The following is a 22,075-nucleotide window of genomic DNA, read 5'->3' as shown; positions in this document are numbered from 1 at the left end:
ATAGCAATCTCACACATCTCGCCTCAAAAATTTACTACATTATGGGCCTGTTGGATTCACTTTAAAACAACTGAGGATTATAAGCGAAGATTTCACACCTGAATATAAATATAGTCCATTCACTCTGTCCCCCAAGATGCAATTTCATACTCGGTTTACAGATACTCTCCCTAAACAGTCTAACAACCAATAAGCATACCCCTTAGACATTGGCAACTCATATGTTAAAAATGGTAGAGGTTACTCCTATGATATATTATACATCCAATTCTGCTTATAATACACACTTATTAAGGCTTCTGGCGCTAACTCACCCCTATACCATTTTATCCCTTCCCTTTTTTTCCTTCAATCCCTCCCTAAAACACTGATGGTGTGCGGGACACACGCATCGGTAAAGACCGTAGATAATGACTTGAGCAAAAAATAAAAAACATATCTCGGTTTCTTTTGCTTCAAACGACAATTCACTAAGTGAACCTAGTTTCTTTAGGTAACTGTTTCAACAAGGGTATCTACTCATATTTATACATCAGACACTCCTGGATTGCCAAGTGATCCTTTTACCCCCCATTAGGTAATTGTTCACTATGCAACAAGACCTACACATATTCCATGGACTATAACATCGCTTGCAAGGCGCCAAGTTCCGAGGATTAGATTGTTACCCTCCATCGAGGTTGTTCAAAGTATTATATTTGTTGTTATCGTTATCTTTACGCACCATATGTACTTTGTTGCATGATACTTATAAAGCCTTGTCATGATTATTTCTTTATTCAATAAAAACATTAAAAAAAAAGACTGGGATGACATTAAAGTTCATGTACGTGTAAAGGCAGGTGTACCAATACTTTTGGTAATCTAGTGTATCGTATATTATATACAGTATATAAATATACAACTATACATATATATCTGTGTGTGTACAGTGTGTGTGTGTGTGTGTGTACAGTGGGTGAGTAACATATGTTACATATTTTCTTTTAAGATTGGGGAAGGGTTAGAGCCTCTGTCAGGCTGTTGTAGGTATCATTAAGATGATTTCCCCTTTTTATCTGTCGTGATGATTATTGAAACCAAGAGAGAAAGTGAGTGAAGATCCAAAATGGTATAACTGTCAACAGAACAGTAAACTCTTCTAATCAGGATGCTTTTATTGGTGGCAACAGTCACTTCGGTATCTATACTATACATTTACTTCCCATTGAGTCTCTAGGGACAGGGATTTTAGGGAAATCACTATGACAGGGAATAGAAAGCAGTACAACTTATGAAAGGATCTACACTTTAAGGTTTACAGTTGGAATATTATATCTTATGTAGTGAAGTTGCACAAATTTGGACTAAGCTGCAACTGGTACCATATGTCATGTAATTTTCTGCACTAATTTTTACCATCATCATTTACCACTTGTCCCAGTGGACATTATAAAAGAAGAATGCGACAATAAATAAACTACAAATACACACGATCGGAATTTTGGCCAGCAAAAGACCGATGAGAGGTTTTCATCGGGAAATGCGACTGTGTGTATGCTCCATCGGAATTTAGCTGGCCGAATTCCCGCCAGCAAAAATTTGAAAGCATGTTCTCAATTTTCCAGATAGAAAAACTTTCTATCGGAAATTCCGATCGTGTGTATGCAATTCTGATGCTCAAAAACTCAAGCATGCTCAGATTCAGCTACGAGATGGAAGCTATTGGCTACTGGGTATCGAACTTCCTTTTTCTAGTCCTGTCGTATGTGTTGTACGTCACCGCGTTCTTGGCAGTCGGAATTTGGTGTGACCGCGTGTAGGCAAGACAGCTTGAGCGGAATTCTGTCGTAATTCCGCCGGGAAAACCATCAGACCTTTTTCCGACCATAATTCCGATCATGTGTACGCGGCATAAGAGAACACCTATCTTGTTGTCAGCATTGTCATATAAATGTAAATGAGCTTGAAAATGTAACAGGTGAAACACAAGCAAAAGAAAAAAAAATCAATACAAATTCAATACTGTGTATTGTTAAAGGTGATATAAACAATAACTGAAAGTATTATTTTTTTTTTAAAACATTGTGTACTGTTAACAATTGCAATGCCATGCTTTTGTTTTTAAGAGAATACTGCTATTGCCTTTTTTTTCATCCCTTTTTGCACTCCAGGCAAGATGATCTCCCCTGACCTATTTGCAGCCACATTCTTTCTACATGTATGTGCTCCAGTGTCAGTTGAATGCCTTTGCTCAAGGTGGGCTTGTTATTGCATTTACACAGCCTCATATATATTTCCATTGAAAGCACATTTGTGGTGTCAAGCTAGGACACTGGTGTCCACCAGAGAAAGTTAGGTTTTGTGGTCCACTTTCTGAACTCCCTTAAAAATGAATTGTTTTTCTTACATGCCACAATAGCAGTGTTTATCCAACAGCATTACCTTCAGGACTTGCAGTTACATTCATGCAGCAGTATCGCCCACTTTAAGAAATGCAGTAAAATACTGCTCAACGTTTTTCCCAAAAAACACTTCTAACATACAACATGCAATATTTTATCGAAACAAGCGGTATTTATCTCATGAAACCAAGCTGTATTTTATCTCATGCAATATGGGATGGATACAGTGGAGAATAATTAGAACCCCTGTCAGTTTTAATTGCTAATAAAAAGGTAAAATGTAAACCTTAGAAATATGACAGTTCACTAATTCAGTGCAGTTGCTGCAGCATCTGTATTAATACAAAAGAAAAAAGGTGACTAGAATACCAGTCAAAGGGAAGCTGCTTTCACAGGACACACATGGGGGGTTGTTTACGAAAGGCAAATCCACTTTGCACTGAAAGTGTATTTGGAAGTGCAGTCGCCCTAAAGCTAAGGGGTAGATCTGAAATGAGTGGAAGTTCTGCTGATTTTATCATCCAATCATGTGCAAGCTAAAATGCTGTCTTTTATTTTCCTTGCACGTCCCCCTCAGAGCTACAGCTACTACACTTCCAAGTGCACTTTAAGTACACTTTAAGTGCACTTGCAGTGCAAAGTTGATTTTTAGTAAATAACCCCCATGTCGTTTCAAAAACAACTAAGTTAAATTAAATAAATACAAAATATATTTATAAATGTTAAATATTGAATGACAATAGTATCACAAATCACACACATATATAAATACCCTGCTTCCACTAATAAAAAAATATGACGTTGTCTTTTTTATTGGTGGAAGAAGGTTTATTTATATATGTGTGCAATGTTTGATACTATTTTCTTTTAATCGTTGACATTTAGAGCCGGTTCACACAGGGGCAACACAACTTCCAGCGCGACCTTTGCAGGCAACTAATATGAATAACAGTGAGACTTGAGGTGACTTCAACATGACTTGGGGTGACTTACAACATGACTTTAAGTCGCCTCCAGGCCAGGTGACTTTGGCCGCGGCCAATCACAGAATAATCTGCTCTCAAGGAGGAACCCCACAACAAATTTTAAATAAAAAAACAGCATGGGTTCCCCTCCAAGAGTATACCAGGCCCTTAGGTCTGGTATGGATTTTAAGGGGAACCCCCTACGCCAGAAAAACTGCATGGAGTCCCCCCAAAATCAGGCACCCACTGCCAGCAGAAACACAAAAGACAAGAGACAGCTATATCTCTGGATGACATGATTAACAATGGATTTACACAGAGGGACAGTTTCGTTTTTTGGGTGTTTTGGATGTTTGCTAAAGGACGTCTCTCAAATGTGTGGTATTGATTTACTTTAACTTTTTGTGAATGAGTAACCAGGTAACCAGGGGGTTTGTTGCCTGTTCACGCGGAGGGGGCAGATGTCTGGGGGATCCAATATTTTATAGGGACTTTCAGGTTACAATAAGTCCTTCCTGCATACCTCTAAATCCACTAGCTAGGTATGTGGGAAAGAGGCACTTGTCTTCATTAACATGAGTCCTTGTCTTCAACAACCTGGACCCCCCCTGGGAATTGTTTTTTTTTTGCATGGAGTTCCCCATAAAATCCATACCAGTCACCAACCTAGGATAAGAGTCTGGTTTAGATGAAGGCTAAGGGGGCCCGGAAATGTCATTCAGCAACCAGAAATTTAAATGGTACTTTGCAAATGTAACTTTATATCATCTTGCATATGTGCCACTTTACAGGTAGGTTTGCAGATTCCCTCAAGCCTTAATTAAATGTATTTCCAAACATGTTATTTAAAGGAATTTTGTATTTTAATGTTTCAGTTTAAGTCTTGTTAAAGGACAAAGATCGAACAGTATGTTTTACTTTTTTGGCATTAGTACATGTCCCCCTGTGCAGTGCCTAGCGGCCCATTTACTTTGTTTAACAAGTCTTTGCCTATTAGCCTTGAACATGGAGAGAATTGATTTTCAAGATTATTCTCCTATTGACTTCAATGGGGTTCACACTGATATTCACAATTTATGGATTTTGGGATGGGTTCTTCAAACCTGCCCTCAAATCAATTTTCCCATCTATATGGAATGAAGAGCCGAACAGATACAGAACAGACATTTTCAGGTTGTTACTACTCCTTTACTGTACAAACACAGGCCTAAACCAGGGAGGTAACCTATTGTAGCTATGCTGCTCGACCACATCAAAAAAAATCAGGTCACCTGGCTCTTCTGTTTGGTAGGGCTGTATGAATCTTAGAGCCGGTTCACACAGCGGGCGATGCGAGGCGACACGACTCGCCTCGCATCGCTCTCGCAAGTCGCCCCCGTTCTGTACAATGGAACCGTTCTGAGAGGAGCGACTCGAGTCGCTCCGACTCAGAAAAAAGGTTCCTGTACTACTTTTGGGCGACCTCAGGGCGACTTGCATTGACTTCTATACAGAAGTCATTTGCAAGTCGCCGCCGAGACCGCTGCAGGTCGCGGCGAGGCAAGTCGGAGTCGCCTCGCCTCGCCTGCAGTGTGAACCGGCCCTTAGGATGGTAGGACAGAATTACATATCATTTGACAGGTACAACAGCTTTCTTAAATACAGTATAGTTTAACTGTGTTTATAGTTATTTTCCTGGAGGACAGCTTTACAATTATTTCATCTGTTGTTTTACAGCGTAGAATGCCTGAACAAGTTTGAAAGAAACAAAGCAGTTTTAAAAGAAACACAAAATAGTGCTGGTTATTGTGTTAAAAGCTTCCTAAAATAAATTGCAAACTGCAGATATGCATATTAGAAGCTCTATGAGTTTACCACTCAACCATTATTCACTCCTAATTAGGCGGTAATAGCAAACCAGCTTAATTTTTTAAACATTATTATGCAGCTTAGTAATCATAAGCCATGCATCATCATCCTTCTTAATAAATACTTTGCATAATACTTGCTTTTTTCTAGACTCTCAAGAAGTATCAGTTATTTTTCCAGTGTGTACAGAACAGGAATGACAACTCCATCACATATGTTTCCTCACTTAAAATTACTCTTTTGAAAAAAAAACAAAAAACTTAAACTAAAAAGCTCCCTGCAAAGTTACATACTCAATCCTCTCTTGCTTCCCCTCAAAACAGTTTACAATTTTCTGGTGTCCCACTAAACTCTATGGATCTTCCCACAATTCCCTACATCACTGCAGGACACAGTAATGATTTAGTTTAAAGCAAATAAAATCATTGAGCAGCAGGGCCCAGGAATGTGACACTCCATGCATCAGTTTCTGAAGATTCTTCATGGGAAATGAAGAGATTTCCCCTTACTGCTGCAGCAACCATTATCAATTGAGATTTTTTTTTTCCACTAAAAGCATTGTATGCAATGGGGAGCTGCGCTAAATTAAATGAAAAAAGTTTTTACAATTTTTACAATTTAGATTGTCGTAGTATAACGATTTGAGCTGCTGCTTACAGGGCGGTTTATTCGAAAAGCGCAGTTTTTTCCTTTGCACCAAAAGCATTACTTGCTATTTAGTGAAGGCCACCCGTCCAATTACTGTATATGACCGATATAGCTACTGAAGTATTTAGGTGCAAATAAATATTCGGGGGTGGTTATTCCCTCTATCTATTGCATCTATATATTAACTTGTCTAATCTCCTAGTTAGCTAGTCTATTAAAACTCTGATCACATGTTACTATTGATATCACAATAATACAAGGTTAGCTATGAAATCAAGCACACGGCTTAATAAAACAAAGTTTCATTTATTTCTCAAGAAGATAGGAAAACGCTAACATGAGAGTACTAAAGAAAGATATTACAATTTTACAAATCATATAACCAGAACATATAATACAAGAATATCAAAGATACTTATTGCATGGTCTCCTCGGCTGGACTCAAAATGGTGGATAGAGCCAATGCGGCTCAGAGACAGAGCGAGATAGCCACGTGGTTCAGGCAGCCACCTGGCTTGAACCAACAGCTAAAAAGGGCCAAATTCCTTCCTGTGTGCCCTTAAATACCCATTCATTCAGACCCATTCATAACCACCCCCACTAGCCTCCTGTCCAGTTAGGTATTGCCAAGAGGTAGTCCTTTTAATGTCATCTCTGGATGCCTTTTGATCCTTTGATCTTTGTCATCAGTTATCCTGGCAGCCATGGTTCTCTTTAAAGATTACGTTATAGCAACAGCCAGTCTGGAGCCAAGAGCTGAGAAACCACATTCCAGACCGCCCCCAGGAAAGTAGATGCTTGGTTGTATCGACCAGAAAGAAACGCAAACCTCTATCCTTTAGAGCAATGGAACTGCAAGGATCAGCATAGCTGATCTCTGGGAATAAGAAATATGACATTAGACCATGCTGTCTTCCAACAGCTACCCTTAAGTGATATGTATTGTGGAAAGTTGTAGTTATGTGATTATTATATCCACATTTTATGAATTTTTGTTACATCAAAGGTTGGTTACTCCTCTTCACCAAATTTGGACATTATTTCACATTTGCATTATTTTAATTAGCAAAAGGTTAGACATGGCATATTTGCGGAAGCCTTTTTGGTAGCTCACACAGTATAAAATAATCTTACATTGATTACAGTGTAATTTTCAGGGAAACTTTATTGTTAAAAATGCATAGTATTTCAGCTATATACAGATTATATTCAGAAAGATGAACAGATGTGCTGGTTGTGACATTTACATTCTTAGCCTTATCCTAAAGAAAGTTTCCTGCAGGACAACAATCTAAGCACTAGTGTTGGGCAAATATTTTGGGTGGAGCAAAAGTTTTGCTCTGAACTTTGCCCATTCAAGTGTTTTCTGAACCCCCTGAATTGTCTGTGCTTTCGGTGGGCACAGTAAATATGTTGTTAAGGAGCGAGGCCAGGAAGCCGACTCCTCGTCCTTAACACCAGATGAGTCATCAGCTCAGGTTGATGGGTACAAGGGCCTCTTCCCAACAACCCTGGCGGGGTTGTCCCGCTCCCTATGTCAATGAGTATGGGGAACATTGTACCCCTCAGTCATTCACAAAAAAAACTGTCAAAAATAAATAAAAATATTAGACAAGTTTTTGACATGTCCTTAATTAAAAAAGTAAAAATAATGTTCCCCCAATGTTGATCTATCATGAATCACGATGGGTCTACATCATGGGACATTGTTTTGTTTTGTTTTTTTTCTTTTTTTAAAACTTTTTTAAATAAGGGACTTGTCAAAAACGTATCCCACCACACCGCCAGACCCAAATGCTGAGTGGGAAGCAGGGCCACCAAGTAACCCCGCCCCTTACCTATTTAAGAACTGTCACCCGGCAGAGGATGCATTCTGCGGTCACCCGTCAAGGAGTGCAAAACCTTTTTTTTTCTTTTTTTCAGGTCAGACGGCAGTGTCAAGATTGACGATGTATCTACATTGGGGGTGACTTTGTTTTTTATTTATTTTTTAATAAATGAAATGTCAAAAACTCTTGTACTATATTTATTCACTTTTTTGTTGAATGGGTAAGGGTACTATGTATGCCATACTCATTGACATGGGGAAGAGCATGATAAAAGGAGCATCCAGATTGAGCATCCAGATTGCGCATGTGCGTGTGCCAAACAACTTTCTTGCACACAGGCATTCTTCTGACACCCAGATTGCTTGAATGCTTGCTGGAAAGCCTTTCCTGAAAGAGGAACTTTCCTGGATACAAGATACATTTGCCAGTTTAGAAGACAGATCTCAGCGTAATAACCTCAAGATCCTTGGCATCCCAGAGATGGTAACCTCATCTCAACTACCACATTACATCTTCAAGCTGTTTCACATCATGCTAACATCATTCAGGTCTGCAGACCTATCAACAGAGTCTACAGGTTACCTAAACTGTCATTTCTCTCTTCACATATACAGCAAGATGTACTCCTTCTGTGCATTTTTTCCAAGTCAAAGAAAGACTACTTGCAGCTAGGGATGAGGTTCGGTGAATTCCGAAAATTATGGGCCGTTCGTGCCAAATTCGAGCACATAGCCTATAATTCACTGCGGTATCGCAGTGCATTGCTGGCTGATGATTGGCCAAGCATGCACTATGACTCCCATGCTTTGGCCAATCACAGCACAGAAAAAACAGAGAGCCGTAATTGGCCAAAGCCAGGGTGGCTTTGGCCAATTATGGCTCAGGGGGTTTAGTACATGCCCCACACTATATAAGGCCACCTGCTCTGTGGCCTTGTGTAGTATGTTGCAGGGGCAGAGAGAGATAGACAGAGAGACAGTGTGATTTAATTTCATTTGAAGCTGTTGCAAATACAGTCTGTGTATTGTGCCATCTGCACAGTGTACACCTAAAGCTACCCCAATTGCTGGTGTTCTGCTGATCCTATACCACAGGCAGGCAGCTGCAGTACTTACAGTCGGTGTATTGTGTCATCTGCACAGTGTGCACATAAAGCTACCCCAATTGCTGGTGTTTTGCTGATCCTATACCGCAGGCAGCTGCAGTAATTACAGTTAGTGTACTGTGTCATCTACACAGTGTGCACTTAAAGTTCCCCTTATTGCTGGTGTTCTTCAGATCCTATACCACAGGCAGGCAGTTGCAGTAATTACAGTTGGTGTATTGTGTCATCTGCACAGTGTGCACCTAAAGCTACCCCAATTGCTGGTGTTATTCTGATCCTATACCACAGGCAGGCAGCTGCAGTAATTACAGTTGGTGAATTGTGTCATCTTCACAGTGTGCGCCTAAAGCTACCACAATTGCCGGTGTTCTGCTGATCCTATACCGCAAGCAGCTGCAGTAATTACAGTTGGTGTACTCTGCACAGTGTGCACATAAAGCTACCCCAATTGCTGGTGTTCTCATACTAATAATACTACAGGCAGGCAGTTGATTCTGCTAGCTGCAGTATATCAGTATATATGTCCCAGCTTTGTGCAGCTACATCTCCCTGCAGGCCATTAGTATGTCTGGAAGGGCAACAAAGAGATGCAGACAGTCACAAGCCAATAAAAGAGGGCAAGCAGGCTCTGTGTTATGAGGCAACAGTGCTGGTCTTGGACACGGTGCATCCTCATCAGCACATGGCCATTGGACACGCTTGTCCTTATTTTCGGCAGCTGGAGGTGTTAAGCCCCAACATGCCAAAGACTTGGTAAAGTAGATGACCAAGCTGTCCTCATCCTTTTCATCCTCTCTCACCCAGGCTCAGGGTACTGGAAAAGCAGCTGTCATCGAGGCCTCTTCCCTTGGCTCCATGGCATCAGTCACTCCTTCCCTAGCCCCACCATGTCCTCCTGAGGAGTCCCCGGACCTGTTTGAGCACAGTGTTGGGTACATGCTCCATGAGGATGCCCAGCGTTTTGAAGGCTCTGATGATGATACCCAGCTAGAAGAAGGCAGTAAAGTCCAGAGAGAGGGGATGCTCAAGAAGGACAGCAATCTGGCCGTCAAGTTCCCCCAGCTGCAGCATACTGGCAGGTTTGCTCCAGTGATGAGGAGGGAGGGATGATGAGGTTACTGACTCCACATGGGTGCCTGATAGGAGAGAGGAGGAGGAGGAGAAGGCACATCTCCAACGAGGCAGGATTCCCTTCAGGGGCTAGCTTAAGAACAGCGCAATGTCTGCATCACACCGCAGAGCTCCGCATGTGCAGGGCACTGCCTCTGCGCATTATTCCAAAAGTTCTTTGGTGTGGGCCTTTTTTGGAGACTAGTGCATCAGATCACACTGCTGCTATTTGCAACATATGTCTCAAGCTTATCTCGTGTGGCCAAAACATCAGCCGCTTGGGCACCACATGCTTGACTAGAGATATGTCAACCTGCCATGCAGTTCGTCGGCAAGCGTACCTAAAAGACCCACACCAAAGAACAAAGAACAAAGCAGACCTCTCCTTACTCATCATCAGCTGGGATCTCCAACCCCACTATACTTTCAGTCCTCTCTCAAACCTGCACTGAGAGGAATGAAGGTTTAGAATTAGATGTGTCATAGCCAAGTACTTGCGGGCAATCTACTATCAGTACACCAACGTACCAGGCAAATTTCCCTGCCTCAGCTGCTGCACAGCCGAAAGAAGTTAATTTCCAGCCATCAAAATGCCCAGCGGTTGAATGCTGGCTTGGCTAAATTGCTGGCACTTCAACTGCTGCCTTTTCAGTTGGTAGACTCTGCCACCTTCTGTGAGTTTGTGGAATGTGCGGTTCCTCAGTGGCAGGTTCTCAAACACCACTTTTTCGCACAGAAGGCAATTCCGCATCTCTACTGGCATGTGGAAGGCAATGTCTTGCATCGCTGGACAGGGCGGTCAGCGGTAAGGTGCATATTACTGCTGACTTATGGTCCAGCAGGTATGAACAGGGACATTACCTATCTTTCACTGCACATTGGGTGACTCATTTGGCAGATGGGAAGGATGCAGGATAAGGTGCAGTAGTGCTAGAGGTTGTTCCTGCCACCACGCCTCCAAAATGCTACTACTGGTGATTCTGACACATCTTTCTCCTCCACCCCCTCCTCTTCTTCTTCCATGGCCTCTTCCTGTGCTTTGCCCTCGGAACCAGCGGTGCTCCATAGGCGTTCAAGGGGCTACACAAGTATGCAGGCAAAAAGATGCCACGCGGTGCTTGCGCTGGTGTGCTTGGGGGACAGGAGCCACACTGGGGCAGAGATTCTGTCAGCTCTGCAGGGTCAGGCTGAGAGGTGGTTGATGCAATGCCAGCTTAAGCCAGGAATGGTGGTTTGCAACCGTGGCACCAACCTCCTCTCCGCCCTCCGACAGGGAAACTGACCCATGTGCCCTGTGTGGCTCGTGTCCTTAACTTTGTGGTGCAGCGGTTCTTGGGCAGGTACCCGGGCTTACAGGTCCTGAGGCAGGCCAGGAAAGACTGTGTGCATTTCAACCAGTCATATAATGCCAGTGCTCGGCTGGCTGACCTCCAAAAGGAATTTAACTTGCCCAAGAACCACCTAATCTGTGAAATGCCCACCAGGTGGAACTCAACGTTGGCCATGCTGCAGCGGCTGCACATGCAGCAGAGGGCCATCAATGAGTACCTGTGTGACTACGGCACCAGGACAGGGTCAGGGGAGCTTGTTTTTTTCTTCCTTACCTCTCAAGGCCCCTTTTATCCAGACAGTGTTCCTGCTGGCCCATCGATCACACAAGAAGAGGAGGAGAAGGATTGTGTCAGCATGGAGGCGGAGCCTGGCACTCAGCAACAGCAGCAGTCTTTTAGGGATCATTTACAGTCCCAAGAAACCTGTGGACTTGTACATGGCTGGGAGGAGGTGGCTGCGGATCATGTCGTCCTTAGTGATCTCCCAGGACTCCGGACCGAATGCCTCAGCTATCCTACGCTGCATGGCCTCCCTGATCCTGCAAAGCCTGCGGAAGGATCTCCGTATTTGTCGAATCAAGCAGAGGGATCATTACTGGCTGGCAACCCTCCTTGATCCACGTTACAAGGGTAAGGTTGCGGACCTTATCTTGCCATCGCAGAGGATGAAACATCTTTGGGAGGCCTTGCAGAAAGGTCTGTGCAACGTGTTCCCCAGTTACAAATTCCTGGCCCTGGACAACATGTTGCTGAGGCTTCGGTCAGTCACAGAAGGAGCGGTGGAGAAGGTGTCCATCTGACCTATTCGTTCAGACACTTTTTTAGTCCGCAGCCCCAAGGTATGATCGGTTCCAGCAACCATCGCCAGTGTCTGATTTACATGGTGCAGGAATACCTAGGGGCAAGGTCAGACTTGAACATCTTTCTCACCGAAAATCCTCTTGGTTACTGGGTCTTGAGGATGGATCACTGGCCAGAGCTTGCACAGTATGCAATTGAGCTACTGGCATCCAGTGTTCTTTCGGAACCTACATTCAGTGCTGCTGGAGGCTTTGTAACTAATCACAGGGTCCACCGACACGGTTGATCAACTGACCTTCATAAAAATTAATCAGTCTTGGATCACCACCAGCAACCAAGCACCTGACGCTGATGTAACCGAATAATTTTTTTGGAAATGCCAGATCCCTTCAAGACTGCCTATGCTGATGCTAAGTGACTATCCTCTTCCTCCTCAATGATCATGCTGATAGCTTGTAAGAAAATGTTTGGTTCTTGGCGCCGCCACCAGTGGCTAATGCCCAATTTTTCAGCCCCTGTTTAAAAAGGGCATATAATTAAAATGTTTGATGCAATATTTTGCAGGAGGGTTCGTTGCTGCACTTAACTACAATATTTGTGAGTGGTTGCAGTGTTGTGGCACCAGCACCAGTGCCTAAGGCCCAATATTTCAGCCCCTGTTTAACAGGGGTGTGTAATTACAATTTTTGATCCAATATTTTGCAGGAGGGTTCGCTGCTGCGCTCATCTACAATATTTGTGAGTGGTTGCAGTGTTGTGGCACCAGCACCAGTGCCTAAGGCCCAATTTTTCAGCCCCTGTTTAACAGGTGCATGTAATTACAATTTTTGATCTAATACTTTGCAGCAGGGCTCATGCCTACTCTCCAACTAGAGTTTCTGTGAGGTGTTGCAGTGTTGTGGCACCAGTGTCTAAGGCCCAATTTGTCTGCCCTTGTTCAACAGGTGCATGTAATTACAATTCTTGATACAATATTTCACAGCAGGGCCTGTTCCAGCGCCCACCAAGAGTAACTATGAGGACTTACAGTGTTATGGCACCAGCACCACCACCACCACCACCAAAGGCCCAATTTTTCTACCACTGTTCAACAATGGCATGTAATTATAATTCTTGATATAATAGTTCACAGCAGGGCGTTCCAGCGCCCACCAAGAGTCACTTTGAGGGCTTACAGTGTTGTGGCAACACCAACACATTAGGCCCAAATTTCTGCAGAGCATATAGGGCAGGCACCTACTTTCAAACATTCAACTTCACTAAACGTCTCCTACTTGCAAACGGAAGGAGACAACATGAAGTGAGATGAAATCTACCCCAGGAAGGGAAATTGTCTCCTGTAAGAGTTAATATGGGAAAAAATTGTCTCCTCTCCACTGATGCTTTATCCCAATCCTTGTTTTACTAAAAACCCCACATTTTCAAAAAACATTTGTCATTGGGACAGAAAGTGAGGTGAAATCTTCTGATGAGGTGCACAGACAGCAAAATTACTGCAGAGCATATAGGGCAGACCACTACTTTCAAACATCCAACTTACAAACGTCTCATACTTGCAATCGAAAGGAGACGACAGGAAGTGAGATGAAAAAAGATGGACAGCAAAAAAAATTATACAGGTGTGATAACCCTTCCCTATGTTTTCCAAAAAGTGTAAAAATAGATTTTTTGACTGGAGCTAAGCTTTAAAAATGTACCAGTTCAAAATTACAAACAGATTCTACTTAAAAACAAATCTACACAGTCCCTGTCTTGTTTGCATTGCCTGTATACTTCTGTTCTGAATATATAGGGCCTGGGGGCCCGCACCTTTCCTTTTTTTTTTATTTGGGTACGGAGTTCACCTTAATATCCATACAAGACCCAAAGGGGCTGGTAATGGGCTGGGGCGGGGGGTACTCCTAAAAAAAAGGCAATTTTTTTAAACTTTTTTTTTGCATTGATACATGTCCCCTGGGGCAGGTCCCCAAACCCTTTTTAGGACAATAACTTGCATATTAGCCTTTAAAATTAGCACTTTTGATTTCGAACATTCGAGTCTCATAGACTTAAATGGGGTTCTAAAGTTCGCACAAATTTTCGGTCCGTTCGCAGGTTCTGGTGCGAACCTAACAGGGGGGTGTTCAACTCATCCCTACTTGCAGCATTCAGCAAGAAAGATCAACTTCCCGATCATAACTCACACCTCCAAGTACTACCAGCTCTCTCTGCACACACTTTGAGATGACAAAAAACCTCAATACCATTACTAAAGCATTGAGGAATCACTCCATCAGCTATCAATGGAAATATCCTGCCACGTTGACAATTACACGGGATAGCACTACCTCCTCCATCAAAACCATGGAAGATGGCCTCAAGCTACTCCATTCCTGGAACATATTACTGGACCACCCATACCTGTACCAACCCAGCTCTCACCTTCTCCAGTTTTGGAGGACTGGCAAATGGTCTCTCATAAACAATGTAACTCTGAAGGCTCCAGACCTTGACCCTCCTACAAGTCAGCGCATACCATTACAGTATGGTCTTTCAGCTCTTGGAACAGTGATAGTCTGCTCTTCTCCATACCTTCACCTCTTCTGACCCCCACACAGTGTTGCAGATTATCTGTTCCTGGTTCTTGTAGAACTTTCTTTTTCACCTATCTGCATGGTCCTTTTGATGGCCATGCAGCTTTGGTTTTCAAATGTTTTCTTTTGTTTCCCTTGGTTTGATTGTGCATTTTTCTGGTTTTGTCCTCATTTTCCTGGTACCTACTCCTCAACGAACCTGTTGCTGTATAAGTAACGTCAATACGGCTAACATTTCTCTAACATATCACAGTGCCTATGCATCCCAGAGTGCCAGCTCTTCAGGAATCATTGTAAGTCTGTTTGTCTTAGTTACATAGGGGGTTATTTAAAAATGGCAAATCCACTTTGCGCTACAAGTGCAAACTACAAGTGCAAACTGCACTTGAAATTGCACTGAAAGTACACTTGGAAGTGCAGTCGCTATAAATCTGAGGGGTGGATCTGAAATGAGGGGAAGCTGTGCTGATTTTATTATCTAATCATGTGCAAGCTAAAATGCTGTTTTTTATTTTCCTTGCATGTCCCCCTCGGATCTACAGTGACCGCACTTCCAAGTGCACTTTCAGTGCAATTTCAAATGTACTTTGCACTTGTAGTGCAAAGTGGATTTGCCTTTAGTACATATCCCCCATAGTCACATAGTAACATCCTTTTTACTACCCCCATGATGATACAACTCGAGTCAATGAATGCCCATGACCTTAAAGGGGTTGTAAAGGTAAATGTTTTTTCACCTTAATGCATTCTATGCATTAAGGTGAAAAAACATCTCACACTGCCGGCGCCCCCAGTCCCCCCGTTTTACTTACCTGACCCCTCGAAAATCCCGCGCTCGCCCCCGCCGTCCTCTTCGCCGCTCAGCCTGGCCGCTGATTGGCTGGAGTGGATGGATTGAAAGTAGCGCAGCCATTGGCTCGCGCTGCTGTCAATCACATCCAATGACGCAGCGCGCTGGGGGGCGGGGCCTTGTGATACAGCGAGCGGCTATAGCCGCCGGCTGTATCACGGGAGCGCGCCCGCAGTGCTTCTCACCAATGCGAGGGAGCTCGCATTAACGTTAGAAGCACCTGCGGGAGGAAGCAGAGACAGCCGCCGAGGGACCCCAGAAGAGCAGGTTCGGGGCCACTCTGTGCAAAACGAGCTGCACAGTGGAGGTAAGTATGACATGTTTGTTATTTTAAAAAAATAAAAATTTTTACTTTACAACCCCTTTAACCACCCAGCCAAAAGATCTTCTCTTTGGCATGAAGCAATATCCTTGTGAGCTGATATCTTAGGAATCCAGGAGACACATTTTCAATCTGATGCTGTTCCCACCATTAAGCACAAAGATTTTCAACATCTGCATTTCCACCTTTTCCTCAAAGAAACATGGAGTGTTCACAGTCATCAGAAACACTGTGCCCCTCCACACATTAATCATTGATCTGGATAGTCATTTTATCATCCTGAAGTGAGAGTAACAACATGCCATACACGTTGGAGAACATCTATGCTCCCAATACTCCCCAACTTTGCTTTCCCTATGAAATATAAAAAAAATCTTCAAAAAGCAGGCTATAAACAAACATGGCAAACTTGTATGGCTTATATGCAAGTTATTGTCATAAAAAGTGTTTGGGGACCCGGGTCCTGCCCCAGGAGACATGTATCAATGCAAAAAAAGTTTTAAAAATGTATGTTTTTTCGGGAGCAGTGATTTTAATAATGCTTAAAGTGAAACAATAAAAGTGTAATATTCCTTTAAATTTCGTACCTGGGGGGTGTGTTTAGTATGCCTGTAAAGGGGCGCATGTTTCCCGTGCTTAGAACTGTCCCTGCACAAAGTGTCATTTCTGTAGGAAAAAAAGTCATTCAAACGTACTCGCGGCTATAATGAATTGTCGGCTCCCCGTAATACAGAGGACAGTCATTGAAAGTCATTGATAAAAAAAAAGCGTGGGGTTCCCCCCAAATTCAATTACCGGGCCCTTCAGGTCTGGTATGGATGTTAACGGGAACCCTGCATCGAATAAAAAAAAATGACGTGGGGTTCCCACAAATATCCATGCCAGAGCCTTCAGGTCTGGTATGGATCTTAAGGGGAACTCCACGGCAAATTAAAAAAAAAAATGGTGTGGAGTTTCCCCTAAAAATCCATACCAGACCCTTTATCTGAGCACGCAACCTGGCAGGCTGCAGGAAAAGTACCAGGCCACATGCCCTCAACTTTGGGAGGATGCTTTGGGGATCTGTGACCCCTCAAAGCATAATTTTGATGGGGACAAGGACCTCATCCCCACAACCCTGGCCAGTGGTTGTGGGGGTCTGAGGGCGGGGGGCTTATCAGAATCTTGAAGCCCCCTTTAACAAGGGGACTCCCCAGATCCTGCCCCCCTGTTTGAAATGGTAAGGGGGTACAAAAGTAACCTACCATTTCACAAAGAAAGTGTAAAAATGTTTTAAAAAACACGCACACACCGTTGGGAAAAGTCCTTTATTAAAAATAAAAAAAGATTCCAGTGGTGGTAATCCACTCTTGCTATCCAGCGATGGGTGATCTCTTCTTTGGGGTCCAGCGATGGGTGATCTGATCCAGCGATGGTCCAGCGTAGCGCATCCATCCTGTCTCCACTGGAGACACTGAGGGAATCCTGGCAGGCTGACACATCTTAGCTGAGGAGGACGAGGCCACCCATCATCTGACCCCTCCCCCTCTGACACAAGGGGAAATCCAGCCATCCCCAGTGACATGCGGATGACCTCGCCCCCCTCTGACGTAACGGAAACCTGCATTACATCAGAGGGAAGCCCAGCTTTCCCCTTGTGTCAGAGGGGGGCGGGGTCAGGTGACGGGTGGCCCCGTCCTCCTCAGCTAAGACATGTCAGGCTGCAGGGATTCCCGCAGTGTCTCCGGTGGAGACAGAATGAATGTGCTGCGCTGGACCATCGGGAGAGATCACCCATCGCTGGATCAGGTCACCCATCACTGGACCCCAGAGAAGAGATCACCCATCGGTGGATAGCCACCGCTGGAATTTTTTTTAATTTTTTTTATTTTTAATAAAGGACTTTTCCCAATGGTGTGTGTGTGTGTGTGTTTTTTAACAATTTTTTACACTTTCTTTGTGAAATGGTAGGGATACTTTTGTATCCCCTTACCACTTCAAACAGGGGGGGATCTGGGGGTCCCCTTGTTAAAGGGGGCTTCCAGATTCTGATAAGCCCCTGTCTGCAGACCCCCACAACCACCAGCCAGGGTTGTGGGGATGAGGCCCTTGACTCCCAAAGCATCCTCCCAATGTTGAGGGCATGTGGTCTGGAATGGTTCAGAAGGGGGGCACTCTCTCGTCCCCCCCTCTTTTCCTGCGGCCTGCCAGGTTGAGTGCTCAGATAAAGGGTCTGTTATGGATATTTGGGGGGAACCCCACGTCATTTTTTTTTTAATTTTACACGGGGTTCCCCTTAATATCCATATCAGACCTGAAGGGCCTGGTAATTAAATTGGGGGAACCCCATGCTTTTTTTTTAATCAATGACTTTCAATGACTGTTCTCTGTATTACGGGGAGCTGAAAATTCATTATAGCCATGAGTGCTTTTAAATGACTTTTTTTCCTGCAGAAATTACACTTTGTGCAGGGACAGTTCTAAGCACGGGAAACATGCGCCCCTTTACAGGCATACTATACACACCCCCCACGTATGGAAATATTACACTTTTATTGTTTCACTTTAAGCATTATTAAAATCACTGCTCCCAAAAAAACGTCAGTTTAAAAAAGAAAATTGCATTGATACATGTCCCCTGGGGCAGGACACTTTTTAGGAGAATAACTTGCATATAAGTATTTAAAATTAGCACTTTTGATTTTGAACTTTCGAGTCCCATAGACTTTAATAGGGTTCTAAAGTTCACACAAAGTTTAGGTTTGTTTGCAGTTTCCGGGGGTGTTCGGCTCATCCTTGTAACATGGATCATGGAGGGTTGCCAGCCAGTAATGATCCCTCTCCTTGATCCGACAAATAAGAGGATCCATCCGCAGGCTTTGCAGAATCAGGGAGGCCATGCAGCATAGGTTAGCTGAGGCATTCGGTCCGGAGTCCTCTGGGTCACTAAGGTCGACATGATCCGCAACCACCTCCTCCCAGCCAAGTACAAGTCCATGGGTTTCTTGAGACTGTAAATGATCCCTTAAAGACTGCTGCTGATGCTGAGTGCTAGGCTCCACCTCCATGCTGACACAATCCTCATCCTCCTCCTCCCTGTCCTCTTCCTGTGTGATCGGCAGGCCAGCAGGAACACTGTCTGGATAAAGGGGGCCTTGAGGGGTAAGGAAGTCCTCCTCTTCCTGTCTCTGTTCGGCCTCAAGTGCCCTGTCCATTATTAAAATGTAGCGTGTGCTCCAACAGGTGGACAAGAGGGACAGTGTCACTGATGCATGCACTGTCACTGCTCACCATCCTTGTGGCCTCCTCAAATGGTGACAGGACAGTGCATGCATCCCTGATCATAGCCCACTGGTGTGGGAAAAAAATCAATCTCCCCTGACCCTGTCCTGGTGCCATAATCACACAGGTACTCATTGATGGCCCTCTGCTGCATGTGTAGCCACTGCAGCATGGCCAACGTTGAGTTCCACCTGGTGGGCATGTCACAGATTAGGCGGTTCTTGGGCAGGTTTAATTCCTTTTGGAGGTCAGCCAGCCGAGCACTGGCTTTAAATGACTGGCGGAAATGCACACAGACTTTCCTGGCCTGCCTCAGGACATCCTGTAAGCCCGGGTACCTGGCTACGAACTGCTTCACCACCAAGTTAAGGATGTCAAACAGGGCACATGGGTCAGTTTTTCCTGTTGGAGGGCGGAGGGGAGGTTGGTGCCACTGTCGCAAACCACCATTCCTGGCGTGCGCTGGCGTGGTGTCAACCACCTCTCAGTCTGCCCCTGCAGAGCTGACAGAATCTTTGCCCCAGTGTAGCTCCTGTCCCCCAAGCACACCAGCGCAAGCACCGCATGGCATATTTTTGCCTGTGTACTTGCGTAGCCCCTTGAACGCCTACGGAGCACCGCTGGTTCTGAGGATAAAGCACAGGAAGAGGCCGTGGAGGAAGAAGAAGAGGAGGAATTGGAGGAGAGGGGTGTGTCAGAATCACCACTAGTAGCATTTTGGAGGCGTGGTGGGGAACAAACTCCAACGCTTCTGCACCTTGTCCTGCATTCTTCCCAACTGCCAGCAGAGTCATCCAATGTGCTGTGAAAGATAGGTAACGTCCCTGTCCATGCCTGCTGGACCATGAGTCAGCGGTAATATGCACCTTACCACTGACCGCCCTGTCCAGCGAGACCAACACATTGCCTTCCACATGCCGGTAGAGAGCCGGAATCACCTTCCATGAGAAAAAGTGGCGTTTGGGAACCTGCCACTGAGGAACCGCACATTCAACGAACTCACGGAAGGCGGCAGAGTCTACCAACTCAAAAGGCAGCAGTTGAAGTGCTAGAAATTTAGCCAAGCCAGCATTCAACCGCTGGGCATGTGGATAGCTGGGAGTGAACTTCTTTCGGTGGTGCAGCAGCTGGGGCAGGGAAATTTGCCTGGTACAATCGAACGTCGGTGTACCGATAGTAGATTGCCCGCAAGTACTTGGCTGTGACACACCTAATTCTACACCTTCATTACGCTCAGGTTTCAGAGAGGACTGAAGGTATAGTGGGGTTGGAGATCCCAGCTGATGAGGAGCAAGGAGAGGTCCGCTTTCTTCTTTGGTGTGGGTCTTTTAGGTACATTTGCCAATGAACTGCATGGCTGGTCGACATATGTCTGGTCAAGCATGTGGTGCCCAAGTGGCTGATATTTTGGCCACGCAAGATACGCTTGAGACATATGTTGCGAATAGCAGTAGTGCAATCTGATGCACTCATTTCAAAAAAGGCCCACACCAAAGACCTTTTGGAATAACGCGCAGACAGCAGCACCCTGCACATGCATATCTCTGCTTTGTGATGCAGTCGGTGTGCTGTCCTTAAGCTGGCCCCTGGAGGGCATCTTGATCATTGGAGATGTGCCTCCTCCTATCAGGCACCCACGTGGAGTCAGTGACCTCATCATCCCCTCCCTCCTCATCACTGGAGCAAACCTGGCAGTATGCTGCAGCTGGGGGAACATGACTGCCAGATTATTGTCCTTCTCAGGCACCCCCTCTCTCTGGGCTCACGTTACTGCCTTCCTCTAGCTGGGTACCATCATCAGAGCCTTCAAAATGCTGGGCATCCTCCTGGAGCATGTACCCAACACTGTGCTCAAACAGTTCGGGGGACTCCTCAGGAGGACATGGTGGGGCTAGAGAAGGAGTGACTGATGCCATTGAGCCGAGGGAATAGGCTGTGTTGGCAGCTGCTTTGCCCGACAAAGTACCCTGAGCCTGGGTGAGAGAGGATGAGAAGGATGAGGACAGCTTGGTCATCCACTCTACCAAGTCTTCGGCATGTTGCGGCTCAAGATGGCCTGCTGCCGATAAAGAGGATGAGCGCGTCCCACGGCCACGTGCTGATGAGGATGCACCGTGTCCACGACCAGCACTGTTGCCTCTAGACATAGAGCCTGCTTGTCCTCTTTTATTGGCTTGTGACTGTCTGCCTGTCTGTCCAGACCCTGATTGTGGGCCTTTTGCTGCTGTCAAGGATCATTGAAGTACTGATCCCACCGAGCTCTTTAGTACAAATCATGTGTTTCCTCATGCGTGTGTTATTCAAATGGCTGGTACTTTTATCAAGGCTGATACGCTGCAGGCATTTTATACTTGGGCACTAATCTAATGCTAGCTTATTTCTACTAGAAGTCTATATTTTCAATATTTTGTAAAATAATTGGGAAAATATTTGGGATTATGGGGATGGAAGGGGTTTGAAGAATGTGGCATGGGGTTTTGAAGTGTTTTGGTGCATTCTGTTTTTTACATTTTACTAAACTTTTAAGTCACTTTGCTGCCTGTTCAAGTGATCAGGTACTGTCCTGATGCTAGCCAATGTAACCATATTTGGCCAGTGCTATCCCTGCCCCTTGTTTTACAAGTCAGCTAGTTCAGTCCTAGTGATAAATTGCTTATTTTTGTGGAGTTCCTATTTGTTTCCAGGTATCTTTTTCAACACTGAATAGTATGATACATTTTTTAGATGTTGGGATGGCAGTACAGAATAAAAATAATTGTTATATCACTGTTTGCAAAACTCACCAACTCAGAAACACTTTTCTCCATTTTAAAAGCGCACATCCAAGACATCTGGTAAATAGTATGACCATTTTATAATTTCTCAGAGTGCCTAGACTCTATTCCAATAACAATTAAATTGTTTATTTCTATAAAGGGATGATGGTGTCAAATTAACATATCTGTGTTTTGATCACTATAATCCTTAATTTAATGACAATGAAAGGCACATTAAGACACACGTGGCGGCACTTCCTTATCCTCCTCTGCAGATTGGACAGTCCTCCCC

The sequence above is a fragment of the Lithobates pipiens genome, unplaced genomic scaffold (assembly GCF_037356315.1).
Source record: "Lithobates pipiens isolate NorthernLeopardFrog02 unplaced genomic scaffold, aLitPip1_a1.2 Scaffold_19, whole genome shotgun sequence".
Taxonomy (NCBI): Eukaryota; Metazoa; Chordata; class Amphibia; order Anura; family Ranidae; genus Lithobates; species Lithobates pipiens.
This window is presented reverse-complemented; position numbering follows the sequence as displayed.